The 17061-nt window shown below is 42.5% G+C and overlaps 1 long non-coding RNA gene across 2 annotated transcripts; it reads right to left on the reverse strand.

Moving 5' to 3' along the window:
• Positions 1–11114: 11114 nt before the first annotated feature.
• LOC121587278 lies at positions 11115–12910 on the reverse strand. 2 transcript variants are annotated; one of them, XR_006004036.2, is made up of 3 exons: positions 12625–12910; positions 11460–11504; positions 11115–11272 (listed from the first exon to the last, which is right to left on the reverse strand). It is a non-coding gene; the product is annotated as an uncharacterized LOC121587278 (long non-coding RNA). The 2 variants fall into 2 exon arrangements; XR_006004037.2 differs by lacking the exon at positions 11460–11504.
• Between the last annotated feature and the right edge of the window lie 4151 nt (positions 12911–17061).

Consider the following 17061-nt stretch of genomic DNA (forward strand, 5'->3'; position numbering starts at 1 on the left):
CATGATTTTAATGGGGTTAACCAATGCATTGTATCTTGCTAGTAATTACAAGCCAACTCTCGAGCTGAATGGTTGGCAAGCTCAGCTGCTCATGCTAGCTAGCTAGCTAGATTTGACTGAGTTACAGTTCTTTATAAGGAAATATGTCAATTGAAATAAATTCACAAGGCCCTAATATGGATTTCACATGACTGGGAATACAGATACAGTGGCTTGAGAAAGTATTCACCCCCCTTGGCATTTTTCCTATTTTGTTGCCTTACAACATGGAGTTAAAATAGATTTTTTGGGGGGGGTTTGTATCATTTGATTTACACAACATGCCTACCACTTTGAAGATGCAAAATATGTTTTATTGTGAAACAAACAAGAAATAAGACAAGAACTTGAGCGTGCATAACTATTCACCCCACCCCAAAGTCAATAATTTGTAGAGCCACCTTTTTGCAGCAATTACAGCTGCAAGTCTCTTGGGGTATGTCTCTATAAGCTTGGCACATCTAGCCACTGGGATTTTTGCCCATTCTTCAAGGCAAAACTGCTCCAGCTCCTTCAAGTTGGATGGGTTCCGCTGGTGTACAGCAATCTTCAAGTCATACCACAGATTTTCAATTGGATTGAGGTCTGGGCTTTGACTAGGCCATTCCAAGACATTTAAATGTTTCCCCTTAAACCACTCAAGTGTTACTTTAGCAGTATGCTTAGGGTCATTGTCCTGCTGGAAGGTGAACCTCCGTCCCAGTCTCAAATCTCTGGAAGACTGAAACAGGTTTCCCTCAAGAATTTCCCTGTATTTAGCGCCATCCATCATTCCTTCAATTCTAACCAGTTTCCCAGTCCCTGCCGATGGAAAAACATACCCACAGCATGATGCTGCCACCACCATGCTTCACTGTGGGGATGGTGTTCTCGGGTGATGAGAGGTGTTGGGTTTGCGCCAGACATAGCGTTATCCTTGATGGCCAAAAAGCTCAATTTTAGTCTCATCTGACCAGAGTACCTTCTTCCATATGTTTGGGGAGTCTCCCACATGCCTTTTGGCGAACACCAAACGTGTTTGCTTATTTTTTTCTTTAAGCAATGGCTTTTTTCTGGCCACTCTTCCGTAAAGCCCAGCTCTGTGGAGTGTACGGCTTAATGTGGTCCTATGGACAGATACTCCAATCTCCGCTGTGGAGCTTTGCAGCTCCTTCAGGGTTATCTTTGGTGTCTTTGTTGCCTCTCTGATTAATGCCCTCCTTGCCTGGTTCGTGAGTTTTGGTGGGCGGCCCTCTCTTGGCAGGTTTGTTGTGGTGCCATATTCGTTAAATTTTTTAAATAATGGATTTAATGGTGCTCTGTGGGATGTTCAAAGTTTCGGAATTTTTTTTTATAACCCAACCCTGATCTGTACTTCTCCACAACTTTGTCCCTGACCTGTTTGGAGCGCTCCTTGGTCTTCATGGTGCCGCTTGCTTGGTGGTGCCCCTTGCTTAGTGGTGTTGCAGACTCTGGGGCCTTTCAGAACAGGTGTATATATACTGAGATCATGTGACAGATCATGTGACATTTAGATTGTACACAGGTGGACTTTATTTAACTAATTATGTGAATTCTGAAGGTAATTGGTTGCACCAGATCTTATTTAGGGGCTTCATAGCAAAGGGGGTGAATACATATGCACGCACCACTTTTCTGTTATTTATTGTTTTGAATTTTTTGAAAACAAGTTATTTTTTTCATTTCACTTCACCAATTTGGACTATTTTGTGTATGTCCATTACATGAAATCCAAATAAAAATCCATTTAAATTACAGGTTGTAATGCAACAAAATAGGAAAAACGCCAAGGGGGATGAATACTTTTGCAAGGCACTGTATTTGCCCTAAAAGGTTCTGCAACATGTCTTGCAATTGCAATGTGAGGCATCCTAAATTGAGGTTTGTTCATGAGCAAGGTGTGTTTCCCATTTCAACACCTCCTCTCCTCCTCAGGTACCGTCCGGAGCCCGCCAGAGAGAGAGGTGTGGTGGGCCAGACTACAGAGACCAACAACAACCGCAGGGCAATGTCCGGCTACAAGAGGAACAAAGGCATGATCCCCTTCTGATGACTGACCAGGAAGTGTTGCCATGGAGACCAACCAACTGACCAACTGGATGGTGTGTACAAGAAGGGATGCTGGTGGCCAATGAATGAAGAAAAGAAAGAAAGAAAGGCAATAGATGGAAGACTCTGGGCTTAGCCATTCTTGAGGTGAAAGGACAATGGTCATGACCCCTGATTGATGACCCCTACCCAGGGTCCTTCCAAAGTCCCAGAGTCCTCCTCTTCATCAGTCAGATCATCTTTCTACCGGGAGAGTCACCGCCATTTACTGTTGGCCTTTTTCTGTTATCTATCAGTAAAGACATTCTAGTTTTCCTGCCAATAATTAGAACAACGATAACAGAACTTTGTTGGTTGCCAAGTGCCCTGTTGGTGGAATGTTTAAAGGGACACGAAACACCTCACTTATTTGGTCCGATATGATTTGTAGTTTCAGTTTAACCAAAGTGTCAACTGACTGAGTGAGTGAAGAATGACAAACAAGCTTTATTTTTGGCATGTGACAAATCCATTCACAAATATTTGGAGTGATGGAATCATTAGCTTTGACATCATCGTCATCAAATGAACGACAAACAGAACACAGGACTAAAGAGAGAGGAGAAACCAATGGGAGAAGAGAATCAGGGAGAGACTGAAACCTCTGGACCTGGAAGAACAAGGAACCACATCCTGTCAGTTAAATACAGGTCCAGACATCCAAACCATAGCCAGGCCAGGACCAGAGGTGGAGGTGTGTGTGGTCATTCATGTCACCTCGCCCCGCCAATTGCCACTCACCATGATTCCACCTCAACTGAAAAAGTGTGCCACTACAACAACTCAGTCCTACAGTGGGGGAAAAAAGTATTTAGTCAGCCACCAGTTGTGCAAGTTTTCCCACTTAAAAAGATGAGAGAGGCCTGTAATTTTCATCATAGGTACACGTCAACTATGACAGACAAAATGAGGAAAAAAAATCCAGAAAATCACATTGTAGGATTTTTTATGAATTTATTAGCAAATTATGGTGGAAAATAAGTATTTGGTCAATAACAAAAGTTTCTCAATACTTTGTTATATACCCTTTGTTGGCAATGACACAGGTCAAACGTTTTCTGTAAGTCTTCACAAGGTTTTCACACACTGTTGCTGGTATTTTGGCCCATTCCTCCATGCAGATCTCCTCTAGAGCAGTGATGTTTTGGGGATGTCGCTGGGCAACACAGACTTTCAACTCCCTCCAAAGATTTTCTATGGGGTTGAGATCTGGAGACTGGCTAGGCCACTCCAGGACCTTGAAATGCTTCTTACGAAGCCACTCCTTCGTTGCCCGGGCGGTGTGTTTGGGATCATTGTCATGCTGAAAGACCCAGCCACGTTTCATCTTCAATGCCCTTGCTGATGGAAGGAGGTTTTCACTCAAAATCTCACGATACATGGCCCCATTCATTCTTTCCTTTTCACGGATCAGTCGTCCTGGTCCCTTTGCAGAAAAACAGCCCCAAAGCATGATGTTTCCACCCCCATGCTTCACAGTAGGTATGGTGTTCTTTGGATGCAACTCAGCATTCTTTGTCCTCCAAACACGACGAGTTGAGTTTTTACCAAAAAGTTCTATTTTGGTTTCATCTGACCATATGACATTCTCCCAATCCTCTTCTGGATCATCCAAATGCACTCTAGCAAACTTCAGACGGGCCTGGACATGTACTGGCTTAAGCAGGGGGACACGTCTGGCACTGCAGGATTTGAGTCCCTGGCGGCGTAGTGTGTTACTGATGGTAGACTTTGTTACTTTGGTCCCAGCTCTCTGCAGGTCATTCACTAGGTCCCCCCGTGTGGTTCTGGGATTTTTGCTCACCATTCTTGTGATCATTTTGACCCCACGGGGTGAGATCTTGCGTGGAGCCCCAGATCGAGGGAGATTATCAGTGGTCTTGTATGTCTTCCATTTCCTAATAATTGCTCCCACAGTTGATTTCTTCAAACCAAGCTGCTTACCTATTGCAGATTCAGTCTTCCCAGCCTGGTGCAGGTCTACAATTTTGTTTCTGGTGTCCTTTGACAGCTCTTTGGTCTTGGCCATAGTGGAGTTTGAAGTGTGACTGTTTGAGGTTGTGGACAGGTGTCTTTTATACTGATAACAAGTTCAAACAGGTGCCATTAATACAGGTAACGAGTGGAGGACAGAGGAGCCTCCTAAAGAAGAAGTTACAGGTCTGTGAGAGCCAGAAATCTTGCTTGTTTGTAGGTGACCAAATACTTATTTTCCACCACAATTTGCAAATAAATTCATAAAAAATCCTACAATGTGATTTTCTGGAGAAAAAAAAATCTCAATTTGTCTGTCATAGTTGACGTGTACCTATGATGAAAATTACAGGCCTCTCTCATCTTTTTAAGTGGGAGAACTTTCACAATTGGTGGCTGACTAAATACTTTTTTTTACCCCCACTGTATGTGTGGAAGAGCATGCCTTAGAGGGGGTCACATGTCCCTCAGGCAAACATCCAACAGAAAGAAACATGGAATTCCAGGACCGATTCAAAGACCTCAGGTCTTGACATGTACACAGACACTCCCACCATTAGTCACCACCTTGTACCGGTAGATGCACTATCACACATACACATACCATACCAGCCAGTGAGAGGGAGGGTGGAGGGTGGGAGAGAATACAGTAACATCATTGTACAGTGATACTGCTTTCACATAGGATTTACGGTATTTTGCCTGTAAAATCAAATTATAATATGGGAAATGTTTATATGACCCACTTACAAACAGGCCCATTTTTTCGCACACAACTTGTCATGGGAACTTAAACACTGTCGTATAAAAAAGTGATATTTTGAAACAGCCCAAGCCTATGATTTTTTTGATCCACGTTTAATCTCTTTCCTAACCTCACTCCGCTTTGTTAGGGAGCAGACGTAGGTTCTTAAATTGAAAGTATCTTCATCATAATACCGATAGGATTGCTATTATTTTCTATTTTCAAAAAGCATGTTTCCTGTTCATATTTCACAACCTCGCGGGCTTTTGGAGTTGCCTATACGCGATCGATAAAAATAATAGGCCTACACTTGATTTAGGTTACATTATTGCGTGCTAAATGTCTAGGATCAGTAGCTAGGTTTCCATCCAATTGGCGACAGATTTTCATGTGAATATTCAACAATCTGCATAAAAACAATATGCCATTTTCCCACCAGAGATGTTTCCATCAATTTGACTTGTTTCAGATAAGACTGTGCGTGATGACGTAGTGCACATAAAAATACCTTTTGTGGTTTCATTCCCATGTACCTAATAAAAAATACAAGTTAAATGGGTTTCCATCGCATTTTCAACTCTGATTTGTTTTCTCACAAAAAAATGGTGCCTTATATTTACATTTGAGTCATTTAGCAGACACTCTTATCCAGAGCGACATAGTTAGTGAGTGCATACTTTTTTTTGTGTTCCCATTCTGGTATTGGCTAACAGAGCTATCTGCACACTGTTGGCTAGAGCAGACGTATAGCCTACATGATGAGATTATTATTGTGGACATTATTTTTATTTGTCAAATGGCAGCCAAGCATCGATTATCATGTCACCAGATTAAGACCCTCAATATTTATTGGAAAGGAGCATCAAGCTCAATCACCTTGCACTTTCACCAGCCTGTGAAGTTCACCATTTATTTCATCTGTAGCCTAATTTAAACTGCATGGTTTCCCGAGTCGTTGTGGGAGGACCACACAACATGTCATAGCGTGACTCCAAGTTTACCTCGATTTGATGGTTATTATATCAATATTTGCGGATAAAAGCGTTTCCACCGACATTTTCATGGGTTGTTGCCAGCATTACCACTACCTGGGTGGGGTCACCCCACTGGAATCCCCACCGGCTAGGTACAAGGTCGTCAAGGTTTTCATTAGCAGTTTTGAGAAATTCCTTGTATATTATGCTCACCAATCCGGGGGCTTTGGCTTTGTAGGACCAACCCTGCCAGGCAGGCTCAGACTCTTGAGGGGGCAGTGTTGCTTTAGTGGGTCTCTGACCGCATTTATCTTTCTGTCTTGGCAGCATATAGGCTACTTGCATTAGGCCCATAAAACAGATAAGGACTTCTCCTTAGTGTTTGGGTCGCTCAAGTGGGTGTCTAGGGTATATAGGGTTGGGGACCGTTCCATCACGATAGGACAATAAATAAACTATATCATTTATTTTAAAATGTATATTCCATAGCTGCACAAAATTTGAAAGCTCTCTGTCACAACTCCTGCCTCGCAGACACACATTAGGCTCTGGCATTTGCAACCATTTTCCTTTTTCACTCACTTAACTCACCACACTTTTCCAAACACAAAACCACCCACCCCACCTTCCATCACAATACACCCGCACATACCCACATACTGTGCCGTCTACGTCCTCTGTTTGCTGTGTGTTTATCTCTACCATGTTGATTCCTACCTAACTTCAGGCTTTTGAGTACTTTTGTGTTCCAGTTCCTTATATATGTATTATTTCAATAATGATCCTTTCTTCTAATTCTGTCTTATCTATTTATACAGTAAATAATATAGACAGTCGAATACTAATTATTTTACAACGTTCCCTAACTTGAATGATATAGTGTATTTGTAGTTTTTCTTTATCAATTGTTGTATTTGATTGTTTTCCTATATATTTATTTATTACAATCCCTACCATGGATAGTGTTGGTTGTTCCGTTATTCCACTCCTCTATGGGAACTTTGTATTATTTAGAATAGCCATGGAGTAGTCTTGGTGTCTCGGGAACAGTTGGTTATCAATATACAGTTTATCGACCACGAGAGCTACACGTTTCCCTTTTAATCTATTCACCTTGAAGAGTGGGTACAGAACTTTGCGCCATTCTGCAATTTCCTTAGGGAACTGATCATTCATGTCTATTTTCGTGCCATCGAGTCTTTTGCCCAGGCTTTTAACCATTATTTTATCTTTAAAGAATGCACATTTGGCAACGATTGGGCGCTCATATCTGTCTGAAACGTTGTACACGTTCTCGAGTTTGATTTTGTCGACAGTATCGCCTGGGATCTGCAGTGCTCTATAAGAAATTATTCTTTAACCACACTCTCAGGATCTTCACCCTCATCCTCTTTGATACCAGTAAGTACCAGATTTTCTCTCATATCTAGTCTGTATTTCAAGTAAAGCTTCTCTAAGAAACATATTCTCCTTAAGTTCTTTAACGTCTGTTTCAATATTATTGACGACACCTTTTAGCTTGTTTGTTTCTTTCTCAATTGTCGCAGCTTTTTTGTCACTCATCTCGAGGCTCGCCTTCAACTTATTTTATGTCTTTACTGACTAGTTCAAGTATGCCCAGTTTATCATTTAGCAAGTCAGTTTCTACGCTTACCGTTCCCGGGGGTGAAAAGCATACATCGTCTGTGTCCGTTGAGGAGTCTCGTTTTCTTTTAGGGATTGGTTTTCTATGCTTACTCTCTGACATGTTTAGGTGTTGACTGTGTTGATAATATTGGTAGATACATTTCTCTAGCCTTATAATTTGTTTTGTGTTGTTATCCAGATTGAAGGTTATTGCCCACGAGTATGTGGAGTGAAGTGCTAATATTTAGTCGAACTTACAGATATTGAATATTCCGTTTTTATCTTAAGGCATTCTGCACCGCTGTCTTCAGTCCACCATGACTAGGTTAATGTTTCAAGAAAGGAGTGTATATACTGTATTTGGCCTGGCGAAGAAGTTTTATGCGCTTACTGAATGGAAGCGGATAATTATGAGTTTTTTTACTCCGCTGGCCTCGGCAAGAAATTATGAGTCCTCAATGTACGACGAGCATGTTCAGCTTTGTGTAGGAGAAGTGGAATTTTGATAGCATCCACTTCATCGGCAATACAAAGGTGAATGCCATGTCTGCCATTGTTGCGTTTCCTAGAAACAGCAGAAGTTGTCCCCGGAGGTCGGCTACTTTCGGCTTACCACTAAAACTCGCCCAATAGCAACTCTACAGAGCGCCAATGTGTACAATTAATGGCTAAATTACTTCCCGGACTCTGTGGAGCTCAGTTGTGACTAGAGGGAGTACAACTACTACTGGAAGTGACTTTTAGTAGCAGGTTAGGAGAGCATTTTAGCTAACCCTAACCTTTCCTAACCTTAACCTAAGTCTCCTATCCTGCCACGTTAATTATCCTAACTTGCTGTGTCAATTCTCCTAACCTGCAACAAAAAAGTAACTTCCGGTCAGCTGTACTCCCTCTAGTCAGAACCCTGGAACTCCTCACCACCACTTTATGGGCGTGTTCGAGCGGATCACTTTTGTCAAGTCCGTGACCACATTTAAAATAGCCCAAAAATGGGACAACGGGATAATTTTGCGGGACAGTGTAGCCTAGATGAATAAAAACATACCTCTGGGCGTTCATAAATTTCAGAGCGTCAAGCACCCAAGCTAACTGGCTAAAGTTGTCTAGCTTGCTAGGACACACGAGAGAACGCCTCAATCTGACCTTTTTATTTGCCCTAGCAGAGCTGGTTAGGCTGTTTTCATGTTATCTAGAGCGTTGTTGACTGAAACTCTGCTGCTGGCAACAATTTCATTACTTTTTTTGCCAACGTTTATTGACACAGGTCATATCCAACGGGTGTTGCGCATTCATAAATTATATTTTTTAAAATTTATATTTATATTTTTCTCCCCAATTTCGATCTTGTCTCATCGCTGCAACTCCCCCAACGGGCAGTGAAGGTCGAGTCATGCGTCCTCCGAAACATGACCAGCCAAACCGCCCTTAACACCCGTACCAATGTGTCGGAGGAAACACTGTTCAACTGACGACCGAGGTCACCCTGCAGGCGCCCGGCCCGCCACAAGGAGTCGCTAGAGCGCGATGAGCCAAGTAAAGCCCCCCCGGCCAAACCCTCCCCTAACCCGGACGACGCTGGGCCCGATCACGGCCGGTTGTGATACAGGCCGGGATCGAACCCGGGTCTGTAGTGATGCCTCTAGCACTGCGATGCAGTGCCTTAGACCACTGCTCCACTCGGGAGGCCCGTGAGTTCGTAAATTCATCAGTTATTCTGCACTCTGGCACACTCAGACGAGAGTGCTCTGAAATCGGAGTAGATAGCCAGAGTGAATTTACGAACGCACCCAGTGTCTCAATAATATATATTTTTAATACCCTCAAACACCAAGTTAGGCATACCTAATTTCAAAATGGCCCATGGCATCGTCACTGTCAATCGTGAATGATCATTTTTCACGTTTTACCAGTGAGATGTACAAACTGCGTCTGCATGGCAATTGTTTGATCTCAATCAGTTTCATGGGGATATGCGTTTAGATCTTCTTGAATTACTGTTTCGTGAGCGAATTAGAGCAGATAATGTTAACAAACTGTTTAGTCTAAATTACACTATAGTGCCTGAATACGATGACATCGCTAAAGTAGTCAAATGTTTAGTAGGAAACAACTTTTCCAGCATTATCAAGTCGTCAAATGTACTTTAGACAGATGGCAATGCTGTCATTAGCTAGCACAGTTTGTCAAAAATAACTACCAATGCTAATGGTTGCTAGCTAAAATCCGGTGTCCTCCCCTCAATCTTAGCTAACGTTATACTGCATCTAATGTCAATCTGGCAAAATCAAAAGATTTTTTTCTACAAATTATTTGCCACTTGAATGGCGTTGTATTTCCAAGCCACTGTAATGCACTTTTGATTCAATGTTCATCAGCGCTCGTTGACGAGGCACCTAGTAGAATGCTCAGTTGGGCATCAGTCCAAAACGAACGTCAAAAAAGGCCCATTGTCGTGGCATTCATCCTCCGCCATCTCCTCATGTTTCAGCATGATAATGCACAGCCCCATGTCTCAAGGATCTGTAAACAATTCCTGAAAGCAGAAAATGTCCCAGTTCTTCCATGGCCTGCATACTCACCAACATGTCACCCATTGAGCATGTTTGGGATGCTCTGGATCGACAGCGTGTTCCAGTTCCTGCCAATATCCAGCAACTTCGCACAGCCATTGAAGAGGAGTGGGCCAACATTCCACAGGTCACAATCAATAGCCTGATCAACTCTATGCGAAGGAGATGTGTTGCGCTGCATGAGGCAAATGGTGATCACACCAGATACTGACTGGTTTTCTGATCCACGCCCCTACCTTTTTTTTTTTCACGGTATCTGTGATCAACAGACACATCTGTATTCCCAGTCATGTGAAATCCATAGATTAGGGCCCAATGAATTTGTAGCATGTTGCATTTATAATAATAATAATAATAACATTTCAGACGCTTTTATCCAAAGCGACTTACAGTCATTTACATTTTACATTTAGTCATTTCAGCTCTTATCCAGAGCGACTTACAGTTAGCACATACATTATTTTATCGAACCACAACCCGGCGTTGCAAACGCCATGCTCTACCAACTGAGCTACATCCCCTGCCGGCCATTCCTCCCCACCCTGGACGACGCTGATTGTCGCCGCCCATGGGTCTCCGGCGCGGCACACAGAGCCTGTGGCATTGTGTATGGGTGGTCCCGGGCCTTGGCGTTACAAGCGCCGTGCTCTACCAGCTGAGCTACAGGCCCTTTTTGTTCAGTATAGTTTTATTGTGACCATGGAACCTTTGGGCCAGCATAGTGCCCACCAAAACTCTAATGACAAACACCATACAAGAGCTTCTATACCTAAACTCTACTTTCAGCGTTGTACACTTTTGGAATGACTATATCCTATGGGAGCAGCCAGAACATTCTGGATACTGAAGTTGAAAATAGCTCTAAAGATATGACTGAGTTTCCAGACCACGGGCACAAATGAGCAAGATTTACTAAAAAAAAAAAAAACCCAGATATACCACATTGGTACACATTGTTGAAATTAGGACAAGGATTGGTGTGTTTTACTTTGTTTTCTTGAGCCAAAACCAACTGGAAATGGGCTTTGTGCTTCAATTTACCCTTTGAAATGTTGAACTCCATACAAGTGTCATCTTTCAGTAAAAAAAAATGCATACTTGAAGCGAATGTAAACATTTAATTAAACCAATTTAATCATAGAGCAGTTGAACAAGAGTTAGCAAAGTTTAGGATGAGGGGGATAAAGTAGTTGTTGTTCAGCCACCTGGCAACGTGGGATTGGTGCCAACAGCAAAGCAACTTCCCCTAATGTATCCTGGAGAGAAGAGAAAACATGTGGCAATGGAGGGATCACTCAAATGATGTGAAAGGGATTCAGTATTCTAACACACAGGTAACAAGTAAATAACCTGATGTGGACCAATTCAGAGGCAAACTACTGTATGTGAAAGTGTCTAGGGGTCATCACAGGTGATACCACACAACATAAGAAAGAGACACACCTTGAGAGCATCATGCCAAACACGAAGTGTAAAGAAGGGTCTTTCCTTGAAGGACAGAGAAGGAGAGGAGGGTCTCAGCTGAGGTCCAAGCATTCTGATTGTAGCAGGTTGAGGGACTTACTAGCTAGCATGAGGGACTAACTTACTTCCACTAGCTAGCATGACTATAGTCAGTAGGCAGGTCTGGCTAGCTAGTCAACCTGCTAGCTAGTCAGTTAGCCAGCTTGCTAGCGAGTCAGCAGTAACTTTAGCCGGCTAATGTTAGCTAGCCAGGTAGTGCAAGCCAACATTGTTACATTTTTGTAGAGTTCATCTATTGGCATACTAACTTCATGATAAATTAAGAATTTTAGCTAACATTACTATTTTGATCTTCCTGTCACACAAACAACTAATCCTTTCTCTGTGCTCATTGTTGCCAGGTCAAGCAAACATTTCTAGCCCAATGACCACCTAAAACCCACCAACAAGGCCTGAAAACTAGCTCAAAATGTTTTTCAGCAGCAAGAGAGGAGTTTGCACATTTGTCTCCATAATGACAATCTAAATACTTATGGTAAAATTGCTTCTCTGCCTTTCTCCCTTTGTTATTGGTTCATCAGACCAAATGATTTAAACTGAACTATATAAGTGATCGATAGTGAATGGTTGAGGTATTTCTTTTTCAGAAAACGATTTTGTGAAATGGTGTTAACAATGTTAATCATTGTGAAAGTGTTAATACAAGTCACATTGCTATACATTAATCGTATTCCTTTAAACTGGAGTATAAAAATCTAAAAGCCCCAAAAGTTTGCTTTTTTGATTATTTTATTTCATAATAAATGTATAGCGAAATATACTCACCGAAACAGTAGCCCTCCATCTAGAGCAGGGTTGCCCAACCCTGTTCCTGGAGAGATACCCTCCTGTAGGTTTCGCTCCAACCCCAGGTATTACTAACCTGATGCATCTTATCAACCTGCTAATTATTAGAATCAGGTGTGCTAGATTAGGGTTGGAGCAAAAACCTAGAGGACTGTAGCTCTCCTGGAACAGGGTTGGGCAGTCCTGCTCTTCAGAGAGTAGAGGAAAATGAGAGATATACTGAGGGATGAGTTAGATAAACAGGTTGAATGAGACTTTACAGACAGAAGACTGAAGGAAGTGTCTGTGTTCTGCTCACCCCCAAAGTGCTGAGTTAGGCAAACCAGGGGCCCCACTACCAGGTTGAAGCCATTTCTTGGACTTTAGGGGCCACTCAGCAACAGGGTTCCAGCCAGTGAGAGGTGCATGCTGGTGATCCCTGTACAAGTTGGTGCTGCTGCCATTTCTCATCACCACATAACAGAGACAGAGAGTAGAGGAACAGACAGAAATACAATGAGGGATGAGTTAGAGAAACAAGCGGAATGAGACTTTACAGACGACTGAAGGAACCGTGTGTGTAGACTCAAATAACGCTTGTAAAAGTTACTCACCCTGCTTTTGTCTTGTGTTTTTCTTGTGTTTTGAGAGAGTTTCTTGCTGTGGCGTCTTATCACCACACACAGACGCTTCTTTGTTGTGACATCAGTACTTTCATCAACAATGAGTAAGGCTCATTCCCAATGTCCTTTATTAGTCCCTCATGCACTGCAGGCCCTATAACTGCATTTATGAGCGCTGTGCATTTTTGTTCTGTGGATATTGATTCCTTTCTTTGCAATGTCTTCAACAACACATCCCAGGTGATCTACAGTTGCAATGCTGGAGTGGCATGCAACCATCTGTAACTCTGATCGTTTAACTGTTACTCTCTTACAAATGTAGTTCCTGTGTCAAAAAAACTTTATTGCGTTAGAAAATGGAGCAGCCTTTCTGTTGCGTTTCTCCGTTTGTGCATGAGAAATAAGATAGGCGTGGTGAGCTCCTATCAATACCTACAGTAAGCTTTTCTGTAATCTCCTGGGATGCTCTTAATCCATTCCATTATACCCCGTTCTCTTTACCAGTCTTTGTAATATTTCCCCCATTTACCTGCCATTCTGACAGTAGAATCAAGTCTAGCCAGTAAACTAGCGTGTCAAATCGGTTTGTTCCTCTGTCCTCACCTCTGCACGTCGCTCCCTCTCTCGTCTGACTTGTTAGCTAGCTAGCTACCTACCCAGAGAGAAAGTACATTGTTCGATCCTCTCTCCCTCACTCTGAAACCCTTGCTGTGTTGGCTGTAATGATTGGTAGGACTGTGGGCAGTCAGGATACAAAGAACGAAGCAAATAAGAATTTTGAGGGAGAAGTATGTAGCTAGCAAGTGCTGCTGTTCGTTGTTGAATCTCACATGACTTCATGATGTGTGCGTGCTGCTCTCACTGACGTGACTCAGCTGAACTGCCTGCAGCAGAAGCGCTCTCTGTCTCAACAGTACTACACACACACACACACCCCGCCCTTCTGCTTCTTCTTCTTCTTCTTCTTCGATTAGGTTTAACGGCGGTTGGCATCCAATAAATGTTGCATTACCGTCACCCACTAGACTTGAGTATAACTCCCTTCTACTGTGCTTGAAAAAATATATATATATACCCTACCATCTAACACTACACTCACAAAAAAATAAAAATAAATGTAATACAAAAAATAATAAACACCACCCTAGTCCTCTATTTAAATCTATTTAGTCCTACTTCAGGCCAACAGCCTGAAAGGATGGGACACCACCACTTAACACACCCTGTAACTCTTCTGACATCAAGTCTCGCACATCCAAATACCTCTCTGCAGCTGCCACTACAAGCTCAATGTTCTGCGACGTACATTCCATCCCTGCAGTACAGTTGATAACCATTGCTATAAATGCTAAAAATCCAATCTTACTGAAACATACACTACCTTTCAAAAGTTTGGGGTCACTTAGAAATGTCCTTGTTTTCGAAAGAAAAGCATTTTTTTTGTCCTTTAAAATAACATCAAATTGATCAGAAATACAGTGTAGACATTGTTAATGTTGTAAATGGCTATTGTAGCTGGAAACGGCTGATTTTTAATGGAATATCTACATAGGCATACATAGGCCCATTATCAGCAACCATCAGTCCTGTGTTCCAATGGCATGTTGTGTTTGCTAATCCAAGTTGATCATTTTAAAAATCTAATTGATCATTAGAAAACCCTTTTGCAATTATGTTAGCACAGCTGAAACCTGTTGTGCTGATTAAAGAAGCAATACAACTGGCCTTCTTGAGACTAGTTGAGTATCTGGAGCATCAGCAATTGTGGGTTCGATTACAGGCTCAAAATGGCCAGAAACAAATAACTTTCTTCTGAAACTCGTCAGTCTATTCTTGTTCTGAGAAATGAAGGCTATTCCATGTGAGAAATTGCCAAGAAACTGAAGATCTCGTACAACGCAGTGTACTACTCCCTTTACAGAACAGCGCAAACTGGCTCTAACCAGAATAGAAAGAGGAGTGGGAGGCCCCGGGGCACAACTGAGCAAGAGGACAAATACATTAGAGTGTCTAGTTTGAGAACCAGACACCTCACAGGTCTTCAACTGGCAGCTTCATTGAATAGTACCCGCAAAACAACAGTCTCAACGTCAACAGTGAAGAGGCGACTCCAGGATGCTGACCTTCTAGGCAGAGTTGCAAAGAAAAATCCATATCTCAGACTGGCCAATAAAAAGAAAAGATTAAGATGGACAAAAGAACACAGATACTGGACAGAGGAAGATTGGAAAAAAGTGTTATGGGCAGACAAATCGAAGTTTGAGGTGTTCGAATCACAAAGAATAACATTTGTGAGACGCAGACCAAATGAAAAGATGCTGGAGGAGTGCTTGTTGCCATCTGTCAAGCATGGTGGAGGCAATGTGATGGTCTGGGGGTTCTTTGGTGGTGGTAAAGTGGGAGATTTGTACAGGGTAAAAAGGATCTTGAAGAAGGAAGGCTATCACTCCATTTTGCAACCCCATGCCATACCCTGTGGATGGCGCTTGATTGGAGCAAATTTCCTCCTACAACAGGACAATGACCCAAAGCACAGCTCCAAACTCTGCAATAACTATTTAGGGAAGAAGCAGTCAGCTGGTATTCTGTCTATAATGGAGTGGCCAGCACAGTCACCGGATCTCAACCCTATTGAGCTGTTGAGGGAGCAGCTTGACCGTATGGTACGTAAGAAGTGCCCATCAAGCCAATCCAACTTGTGGGAGGTGCTTCAGCAAGCATGGGGTGAAATCTCTTCAGATTACCTCAACAAATTGACAACTAGAATGCCGAAGGTCTGCAAGGCTGTAATTGCTGCAAATGGAGGATTATTTGACGAAAGCAAAGTTTGAAGGACACAATTATTATTTCAATTAAAAATCATTATTTCTAACCTTGTCAATGACTACATTTCCTATGCATTTTGCTATATTTCCTATTCAAACTCATTGCATGTATGTTTTCATGGAAAACAAGGACATTTCTAAGTGACCCCAAACTTTTGAACGGTAGTGTATATCAGTTGTTGGTTTATCCCTCTGTACTGGTACAGATCTACCACTCACACCACTCCTCTCAGGATCCCTCCCCTTGATCCATCTTCCTCTACTTTCTTCACTGCCTCAGCATATGACAACTTCTGCACTACTCTTACCCTGGAAACCTTAACCTGCCTCTCTCACACAGGACATTTCTGATCCCCAGCCCCATGGGCACCCCTACAATATTTATTTATTTATTAATTTAACCTTTATTTAACTAGGCAAGTCAGTTAAGAACAAATTCTTATTTACAATGACGGCCTACACCGGCCAAACCCGGACGACGCTGGGCCAATTGTGCGCCGCCCTATGGGACTCCCAATCACAGCCGGTTGTGATACAGCCTGGAATTAACACATACCACTACTTTCCCCAATGCTACACCTTCCTTTGTCTCATGCCCTTCTGCACACTTCTCACACCTAGGAACCTTCCTCCTACACACTGCTGCCACATGCCCATAAGCTTGACACCTGTAACAACGTAATGTATTCGGCACAAAAGCTTGTACAGGATAACTTATATATCCTAACATCACTTTGTCGGGCAAAGACTCAACATCAAAACTCAAAAGAACAGACAACGACTCTTCTGTTTCACCACCGGCTCGCCCCTACCTTCCAATGACTATATGAATCTCCTTCCCCGCCACTCACTCACTCACTCACTCACTCACTCACTCACTCAGCAACAGCAGCCTGCCTCACTGCCTGATAGTCAGCAGCAGGTGACAGGTCACAGGTCACAGTGAAATTAATAGATAATAAATAAAGACAAATGCCATGGCAACCACGGTGCAATTTAGAAGTAGCCCAAAACCCCGCAACCCGCAACCAATACATTTTCACCCGCAACATCATTTTCAAAGTAGACCAATTTTAGGGGAAGCCGCGAACATGGCAATCCTGTCTGTGCTGCTAAAACTGCAGCTCAACCCACACTGTAAACACACCCGCTATTCTCTTGAATATTATATTAGGGGGCGTGTACTTCCAGGTATGAACTAAAATAAAAATAAAAATTGGATACATTTTGTGTTATTTGTTTTCTTACACTCAATGCCCAATTTGGAAACCATAAACGAGAAAACAAGTTCATATCCAATTTTCGTTT

The sequence above is a fragment of the Coregonus clupeaformis genome, chromosome 18 (assembly GCF_020615455.1).
Source record: "Coregonus clupeaformis isolate EN_2021a chromosome 18, ASM2061545v1, whole genome shotgun sequence".
NCBI classification, from domain to species: Eukaryota; Metazoa; Chordata; class Actinopteri; order Salmoniformes; family Salmonidae; genus Coregonus; species Coregonus clupeaformis.